Consider the following 10309-nt stretch of genomic DNA (forward strand, 5'->3'; position numbering starts at 1 on the left):
GGTAGTTCAGAAATGTTGGAGCAATGTTTGAATCTTGCATTCAACTGAATTAAGGATTTATAAAAAAAAAACAAGGTATAATTATCATATACAGTGAATTGTCTTTTGATTGGTAATGGAAAATCTACATTGTTTGTTTGAAATGATTAAGTTAAGCATGCAACTATACTTTTTACCAATCTCACATCATCATATATAGTATTATAACTCAACATATTTAAATTATTTATTTGCCAAAATATAGTTGGGGGTTGAAATGAATAATTATGTCCACTGCCTCCTTTCTATTGGCTAGGTCAGTGGAGTATTAAAATAATTCAACCGTAAGATAATTAATGTTATGCATGATTTATAATAAATCAATAAGAATATCAATTCTTTATACATTTAGTTGTACAAGAAAATGATTGTAAATAATTAAAGTGGACTAAGAAAATGGGCTCCACTAAATCCCACTATATATTATATAAAATATAATTAAAAAATTGATTCAAATATATCAAAATACATTAAAAGAGAGTTTTTCATTGGGTAAAGTGATGTATGATATGAGTAATTTCCAATGGGTGAATTATTTTATGGATTTGGGATAAAAAGAGAATTTTGAAATCTTGAATTATGGTGTGGATTTGGAATAAGAGGTGGATTTCCAAAATATGGGGTGTTTTGTTGATTTGGGATACAAAGAGGACTTCCATCATTTTGCATAAAATTGGAGCATGTGTTATGTTGATTGAGGTTCATTTTCAAATGAAATGTGTACACACAAAAATTAAAATTAAATAAAATAAATTGGTCAAATTTAGACTAGATGTGAGTGAAAAATATGATAAAATAAATTACCTATTTATACTACTAAAAAATATTACCGTTATTTTATTGTTGTTGCAATCTTATCATTCCAAAATGAAATCAATATCCTGAAATCAAATTAGTTATTGTTGTAGTTTTTTTGCCTATTTATACTTCAAGTACATCTGAATTAGAATTGTTTTCTAATTGGATATTAAAAGTTGGCGATGGGAAATTGGAAGAACCTAACGATGGTTACACGGATATTCCTATTCCAAATGATTTCTTAATTTCTAACTATGATGATCCACTAGAAGCCATTGTTAGTGAAACATATCCGAATTTTCTTAACAATTACAAGAATCCAGATTTTTTGCAATCAAGAGCTATATTGGCAGAAACAATTGAAACGGTTGACATCATAAATCAATACATTTTGGGATTCATACCAGGTATGCGTTATCCATTGTAAACATATTTATAGATACATTCATATATTTATATGTACTAACATAGATTTATAATAATAAAATTTCAATATTTTTCCCAAAGGTGAAGAAAAGGAATATTTAAGTTCAGATTCTGTAGACACTTTTGACGGTGAAGGAAATGAAGCTTTTGATGTTTTGACCCCGGAATTTTTGAATACACTTACAACTTTCGGTCTACCTAACCACAAGATTAAATTGAAGATTGGGACCCCTATTATGTTGCTTCGAAACATTGATCAACCTGAAGGTCTCTGCAATGGAACAAGGCTTATAGTTACAAGATTGGCAAACCACGTTATCGAGGCAAAGATTATATCTGGAAAGAATATTGGAGGGGTTATCTATATTCCAAGAATGGATATGACTCCAACACAATCTCCGTGGCCATTCAAAATGACTAGAAGGCAATTTCCCATAACTATATGTTATGCTATGACAATTAACAAATCTCAAGGTCAGTCATTGGATTATGTTGGATTGTATTTGCCTAGAAGTGTATTTAGTCATGGTCAACTATATGTTGTAATATCAAGGGTCAAAAGCAAAAAAAAGGCTTAAGATATTAATCCATGACAAGGATAACCATCCATTGAATTCTACAACAAACGTCGTGTTCAAAGAAGTTTTTGAAAACTTATAGAACGTAAGTTTTTCATTAGTTATATTATATCAACAAATGTCGTTGTTTATTATTAGAATTTTATTGAATGAGTTGTATAAAATATACATTATGTTTTAACATTTGTTTATATGGATGTAATTGTTTTTTACAGGGTAATGAATCATCACTTCCTAAAAGGTTGCGGACAAATTTTGTATAAACCCAGTTTTTTAAGGATCAAAGAATTGTACGAAGTTAAATCATTTTTGTTGCTGGACTTATTTCTCACAATTTTAACTAAAATTGTGAACCTTTTGTTTCAATATCTTTTGTTGCATTAAACCTTACTGTATCAATTGCAATTAATTTCAACATTTGGTAGTATTCATTACTATATTTTAAAACAAATGAGGTTCTGGTATTTCTTTTACATGGTTTATGTATTTTGGTTAAATAATCATTTATTATGAAGGTTAATATTTGCGCTTTTATACCTCAAATTAGTAACAGATTGGAAAATTTCATCCATTACTAAATAAATATATTTTATTTCTTATGTCCAAAATCTCAATGATAAATGGAATGTTTATTCATAACATTAACAATGGAATGTTTATTATATATCAATATACCAATAAATTGTAAAAATATTTTTGTATTATATTTTTTGATTATTTCCTTAATATAGTATACAAAAAAATTAAGCAAATTATATTACTATAAATTAATAATGTTTTACTTTATTATGTCCCAAACTGGAAAAAGTTATTTGTGGAAATTTTTTGAACCCATTTATTGATCATTTAACATCCATTACATTAAAAAAAACTCTTATGCAATAAATTTGTGTATGTTGATACAACCATATATATATATATATATATATATATATGTATATATAAACAAAAAAATATATTATATTTTAATTTTTTTTAAATAAATTATTGCACTTGCATTAGTGTCTATTGATAACTGCTTTTTTTTTCTCCATTAGAAATAGTTAGAACATGAATTGTAATGAATTTCCTAGTTGCATTGAATTGTACTAGGAAATATTGTTATAACAACTTTGTACAATGAAACCAACAAAAGCATAATACATGAATGAATTTTATGAAACTAACTAAAGCATATACCAAGTTAAACTAACTTGTATTACAAAGATAAGTATAAGTAATTAGTATTATAAATAAAATATAGCAGTAGTAAAGTTATGCATAAATCACCAAATTTTCTTGTGGTTTTTTCTTTTTCCGTGATGCATTTGCCTTTCTCTTTATAGCCAATTTTTCATTCCAAGATTTAGGTCGTTTTTTACTCCTATACGAATATATTCTTTTTTTTGTTCCTTTTGCTTCAACAAAATCAACAATGTTCGCATTGTTGCCAAATTCATCATTTGCAATTGTTATCGATATGTTATACATTCCAATTGATTCTCCTTCATAGACTTTTTAGCCAGCATATCATTAATCATCTTGTTGGACTCTTCATAAACTTTGGATACAAAAGTGTAAGTTTCATGAGATTCTGATTCTGATGCTCTATTTGTTAGTTTAACCATCCGAAGACATAATTCATTGTATCGTTTTATGAAGTGAGCTTTTATGTTCAAATCAATATGACATCCTTTCCAATCTTGATTACTTCGCTACCTTGCTTCTCTTGTCCATCTTTTGAATATATAGTGCGAAGGAATAAGCTTAATATTCATTGTATCCAAAACTTCCAAAGCATGACTACATAAAATACTGCGTGTCTCAAATTTATGACAATCACAAGAAATCTTTCGATCCTCTAAATTTCTCATTACTCTCCGCTCCTTATTATTGTCATAATTTATGACAATATACAATCCGTCTTTCAAATTCTTTATGCAAGTATCTAGATATTCTTCATATTTCTCTTGGAAGTCATCGAATATTTTTGGATTGTAAATGGTTCCTGCTTGAACAAACATTTGAACCTTCTTCATTTTCAACCTACGCAATTTATGTCTCGACTCATAATCGGCTTCTGACTTATTTCATTTTCCATTTACAACTCTTTTAAAATGTGTGAAAAATTGAACCAAATTTAAATCTGACTTCAAATTATTTTTCAAATTAGAATTGAAACTCTCACTTAATTGAGTAGATCTCATACCTGCGGTGAAAGTTTTTTGAACATAAGCCTATGCCCACTTTTCCTTCACTCGATAAATTGAATATAGTCAGGAATCATCAGAAACATTATGCTGAAGAAGTAAAGCATTCCATGCATTCTGAAATTCATCTTCTTTTTCATGTAGATCAATGCATGTTTCAAAATCTGAGCAAAATTGTGAACTCTTTTGATATAGATGGTTCACATGCCTCAAAATATTTTCTCTTATATGCCAAGTGCATAGTCCATGAAATGTTTGAGGCATAGCTATATAAATAGCCTTAGCCATTGCTGCATCTTGATAAGTTAAAATGGTTTTAGGCTTTACTCCACCCATAACTTTGAGAAAAGTTTCAAATAATCATTAAAAGAAGAAATTGTTTCATTATAGAGCAATGATGCTCCAAAAACAACTATTTGTCAAAAATTATTAAGTCCAACAAATACTCTTAATGGCCGATAATCCTTATTTGTCTTGTATATTGTATCAAAAGTGATGACATCACAAAAATATCCATAATCATTTATCATGTGTGCATCGGCCCAAACTATATTTATCATTTGCTCTTCAACATCCATTTGAAAGTCATAAAAGAAGGAGGGATTTTCACTTTGTCATTTAAAATACATCAACAATGTACAAACTTCACCATATCGTAATGAATGATTCCTTTTAGTGCGAAAGTAATTCTTATGATCTTGTCATGTATAACCAACAACGTTTATTCCACCAACTTGTTTGGATACATATTCATGATTTTTTTTGGTTTTAATCCTGATTCATTAGCCAACACAATTTGTGACGCTTGTGACTATATGCGTCTACGAGAGCGAATCATATGGACATACCCTGGTGGTTGAAGAGGGTGATTATGTTCAGCTACGAAGTCGGCAATCTTGTATTTTCCAATTTTCCGATCAAGTGAAATAGTCTTATGTGCTTCACATCCAATTCTAGCTTCTGCTCTAGACTCTTTCGTCGAGTGGTCTCATTTGTCAACATCCCATTTTCCCTCTTTAAAGCACGAGAGTCTTCTTGAAGTGAGAACTCCGTCTATTTTGTTTTTGTTTCCATATTCTCAACGAATGTCAAATTCAGAAAAGTGAGATGCGCTATGGAGATTAAGGTGAAAGGCGGTTTGCGGTTAGTACGCTTCCCGTTGATATACTTGAAGAATATGACACTGTTATGAATTTCATATGGAGATTAAGATGAAAGGTGGTTTACGGTTAGTATGCTTCCCGTTGATATACTTGAAGAATATGACACTATTGAATTTCATAACGAGGTTCGTATGTTCTCAATTTTTGTGTTTGACTCCAAAAATTTAATATCTTCATTTTCTATTCATTTTTTTATTAAACTTTAAATGACATAAAGTAAAAATAAATTTTAACCATTGATCTATTTTATAACACATGTCATTGAATTAAACAAAGAAATATTGATCCCATTTCCTATAGAAATGTAGATGATCTGCACTCATCACAATCAAACTCGAGTAATATAATAGAATTAGAATATTCATAAAAAATTAATATTATAATTAACTGATAAAACAGTAATTAAAATATTTATAAAAATTTAAGATTAAGTAAGTATAAACCTATCATATATATATATATATATATATATATATATATATATATATATATATATATATATATATATATATATATATATATATTGAATCATCGTTATTCTTAAAAACGATTAACTTAAAAGAAGATCAGTCAATTTTATCGATAACAGATTCAATCAAAATAAAACAAAATTTCTATAAATTAATTAGCAATCACAAACAATATATATATATATATATATATATATATATATATATATATATATATATATATATATATATATATGTCATGATCAAACTATCATAAGTTTGAGTACACAAGTTTTGCATCTACAAACTAAACAAACTAGACAAACAAGCTACAAGCGAGAAGGTTGAGAATTAACAGGAAAGTATGAAACAACAATAGGAGCTGAAGATTTGTGAATATCCCTTTTGAGTTTTCTTGACAAAGAACCTGCTTCCACCACCACATGATTACTCTTGTCTTCTTCCTTAGACTTGAAGCAGCAGAATATATCTGAGAGTATACTCATGATTTTTTTGTGTGATGATATGATATGAATATGTTTTTGTGGAATTTTGGATATATATATATATAATAAAAGAGACTGAAGGAGCAGGTGAATATTTTAATGTATTTTTTGTATTTTAAATTACATCCTTGTTCACCAAGCATTTATTTTTGTTTGGCTTCCAAAGCAAGGAAAAGACTCAAGTGCATATGCGAAGACTTTGACTACATTGGTAACTATCATATATAATTATTCGTCCTTTATAACTTAATGATGTTATTGTAAGACTTTTGGACTAAAGTAAATGTGTGGATTTGCATAGGCTTAAAAATAAAAGGAGAAACAACTTATGCTTTTGAGTGATACTATTTATATTTCAATTCAATTATATATAAAAAGAAAACTATTTCAACACATTTCAATTCAATTATTAAAAAAACATATTTTAAAACCTATTTTGGATTAATCGACTCTGCAATTCAGTGCCCTTATATAGGAACATTTACGATTACTTCATATATCTATACTAGAGAGATAATCCTGTCTTTTTGTTTCGAAAACGCTTCTTATCCCCATTCTTAACATTTGTTAAGTCTGATATCGATTAAATAGTGGATTTTTGGTGACTTAGAAAGTAGAAATTAACTACACTTATTAGGTTAACTAAACAATCAAGTTGCTCTTTTATGCTAAGTGATGAGGCTAATGAGTTTAGAAAAGAGAGATCGAAAACATAAGTCTGCTCAGGCATATAAGGGAGTCATTTCTAATGTTGATATGTTCTTTTAACTATCGAGCTCTATCGAGTAGGATTAGGAAGAATGAAGTGAACATTGCTTATTTTTTTTCAAGTCTCACGATTTTGTGGCAATCCAAGAGACTAAAATTAGTGAGATCTTTGTATCTATTCTCTATTCCTTATGGGGGTAATTTTTATGTAACTTGAGTTCCATCCCTTCTATTTCTAACAATGGTGGTCTTCTATCGATCCAGTGTAATTCAATGGTAAGATCCATGTTTCTTTTTTCGGATTCTAGGTTTCTTGGCGTTTGCCTAAAATGGGGGTTTCTTGGTTGATAGGTACTCCACAAATCATATCGAGGGACATGAGTGACCTAGATAGAATTTACTCATACTGTGTAACAAGATAAATGTCTAAGGGTCCAATATTGATCTAGACAAGGGTGACACTGTTTATGCCTTGTGCTCAATATATACATGGGAAATAGGTATTTCTACACCTAAATATTATCACATGAAGATTTTACCAAATCACATGACATTTTTCAGACTTGAATAACACTGATGTGTTACTAGATACCACTCGTAGTTTATTATATTAAATGTGTAATTTAGCATAATTATCAACATCACGAGAATTCATAAAGTTACACACACAAGGATAATTTGATGGTAGTAAAAAGATAAGTCAAACTTATTCGATTTTGTGGTCTTGCAATGCACTAGCGTTAATTTGAAAAATGTGAAATGCCATAAGGTACATTGTACTTAAGTGCAATATGAAACACATTAAGGTACAATGTACTTAGATGAAGTGCAACACATTGTAATGTACAATGAACTTAAGTTAAATATAGTACACCGTAAGGTACAACATACTTAAGTGAAATATAGTACATCGTAAGGTACAATGTGTTTAAATTGGTGATCGATAAATTAGCAAGTGTGCTAATATGCCCAAACAGTAATAATGGGAAATCCCAAAGTATCGATCTCAAGGACTACATGGTGATATAGAGTTATTGTTTCACTTCAGTTAAACAAAATCAATTGGGGATCTCGTGTGGGTTTCAAATTTAAAACAATAAATAACAGATAATTTAAAGCAATATAATAAAATATAAAATAATATGAGCAAGCATGCTAGGAAGGGTGTTTGAACCTAAATTATTAACAATCCCAAATTGACCTTATAACGACTTATTTTATCCCTACAGATTACTGATTCTCAAGTGTGTTCGCTCCTAAGTCCTTAGTGGGCAAATCTTTAATCATTCAAATTAATCCATATGACCATAATGAATTACAAATGAAATTAAGTAATTAAATATCAAGAACAATACGGTTTCTATAGGATATCCCTAGTCATAGATGATATCTACTATAAAATACTTGAAGAATACTGAATTTGGGAGTTGTTAGGCTATCTGACCTACTTGAACTTCCAGATTTTTTATGGATGTTGTGGTTTTTCTCTGATTGTTCCTTGTCTCTTCCTAAAATTGGACATTATGAGCAACCATCTTTTTAATATCTATCACCCAATATGCTTTCTGAGGGACTTGGTGTTGTTGAAGTTGATGTTGAAGTTACCGATTAGGCTGATACTCCTGGTGGTTCTGGTATTGCAGAGGACCTTATTTCAGAACATTCCCTTGCTGATCTTTCTAGGAAAAGCTTGGATGATTTTCCCATTTTGGATTGTACGTGTTAGAATAAAGGTTGTTTTGCTGGAGATAATTAACTTCTTCTACATGTTGAAGGTGTGCAGCATAATACATGGCAAAATGAGGACCTCCGCAAAATTCACAACTAACTGTCGAAGTTTGTTGGACTTGAGCTACTTGTTCAATACCTACATTTAAGGCCTTAAGTTTCTTTTAAACTTTAGCCGCAACTTGATCTTCTAACTTAGCAATCTGTATATCCAGTTTCAAATCAATTACCTTTCCTGGTTTACTTGTTCATCGATCATACAACTCCAAATGTTCATTTACAGCGATGGCTTCAATAATCTTATTGATACACTATTGGCTGTTGTAAAATTTGATGAGCCACCAACAATTGTATCAATAAATTGTTTGGTCTTCAATCTGAGCCCATTAACAAACATTTGCATCTGCTTAGTTTGATCTAAATTATGTGAAGAACATGCAACCAGAAGCCTCTTGAATTTTTTATATGCATCACCCAGAGATTCACCTCCTCTCTGCTTGAAATTGAGGATTTCATATATTTTTCTTAGGAACACTGAAGCTAGAAAATATCCATTTAAAAAAGTTGTTTCTATCTCTTCCCAAGTAGTGATACTTCCAGCGAGAAGTAAGTAAAATCATTATTTGACATCTTCGACTAAAGTGAAAGGAAACATTCTCAACATTTTACTTTCTTTAATGCGTCCTTCTATCTTTAGAGTAATACTCATAGTAAAAAACCTTTACAGATCTTTATTTGCATCTTCTTTGATTTTTCCTGTGAAAGGTCTCTTCTCGAGTTGGCTGATAGTGATGGGTGCAACTTAAAGTTTGGAACATTCACCGGTTGGTTTACTATTGTCAATCAAGCCCCTGGTGCATTTGTTATTCCATAATTACCCAATAATCTTTCAGGTTATGGATCAACAATTATTAGTTCTTCTTCTTTTTTTGACTCTGTATCTAAGTTGTTAGAGTTATTTTCCCCGTGTTCTGCCAGTTTTTGCAACCAAGCTTTCTTGAGCTGAGCGCGTAAGGTTCTCTCGATTTCTATGTCAAAAGGAAAATTAGCTGAGAGTTCTCCTCAAATAAAAATGTCAAAAGAAGATTAGTAATATAATAATAATAATAATAATAATAATAATAATAATAAAATAAATTTTTTGGTTGCAGAGCAAATTTTGTTTAACTAAAATAAAACTATGAACTCTATAGTCTTTGGCTGTCCCCGACAATAGTGTCAAAAATTTGATCGGTAAATTGACAAGTGTACTAATATGACAAAATAGTAATAATGGAAATCCCAAAGTATCGATCTCAAAGATTGCGTGGTGATATAGAGTTAACGTTTCACTTCAGTTAAACAAAAGCATTTGGGGGTCTTGTGTGGGTTTCTAATTCAAAATAGTAAATAATAGATAATTTAGAGAAATATAATAAAATAGATAATAATATGAACAAGCATTCTAGGAAGGGTGTTTGAACATGAAATTATTAACAATCCCAAATTTACCTTATAACAACTTATTTTATCCCTACTGATTGTCGGTTCTTAAGTGTGTTTGCTCCTAAGTCCTTAGTAGGAAAATCTTTAATCATTCAAATTAATATTTATGACATAGTGAATTACAAATGAAATTAAGCAATTAAATATCAAGAACAATATGGTTTATATAAGATATCCATATTCCTAGATGATATCTACTATAAAATACTTGAATCAAGTGTTAGTGCTGAAAGTCCTTCC

General features: G+C 29.6%; 1 pseudogene; it reads left to right on the plus strand.

Moving 5' to 3' along the window:
- The first annotated feature begins 266 nt into the window (after window positions 1-266).
- On the plus strand, window positions 267-1923 carry LOC127081400 (uncharacterized; annotated as a pseudogene).
- Window positions 1924-10309: the final 8386 nt, after the last annotated feature.

Source organism: Lathyrus oleraceus, chromosome 5 (genome assembly GCF_024323335.1).
Source record: "Lathyrus oleraceus cultivar Zhongwan6 chromosome 5, CAAS_Psat_ZW6_1.0, whole genome shotgun sequence".
NCBI classification, from domain to species: Eukaryota; Viridiplantae; Streptophyta; class Magnoliopsida; order Fabales; family Fabaceae; genus Lathyrus; species Lathyrus oleraceus.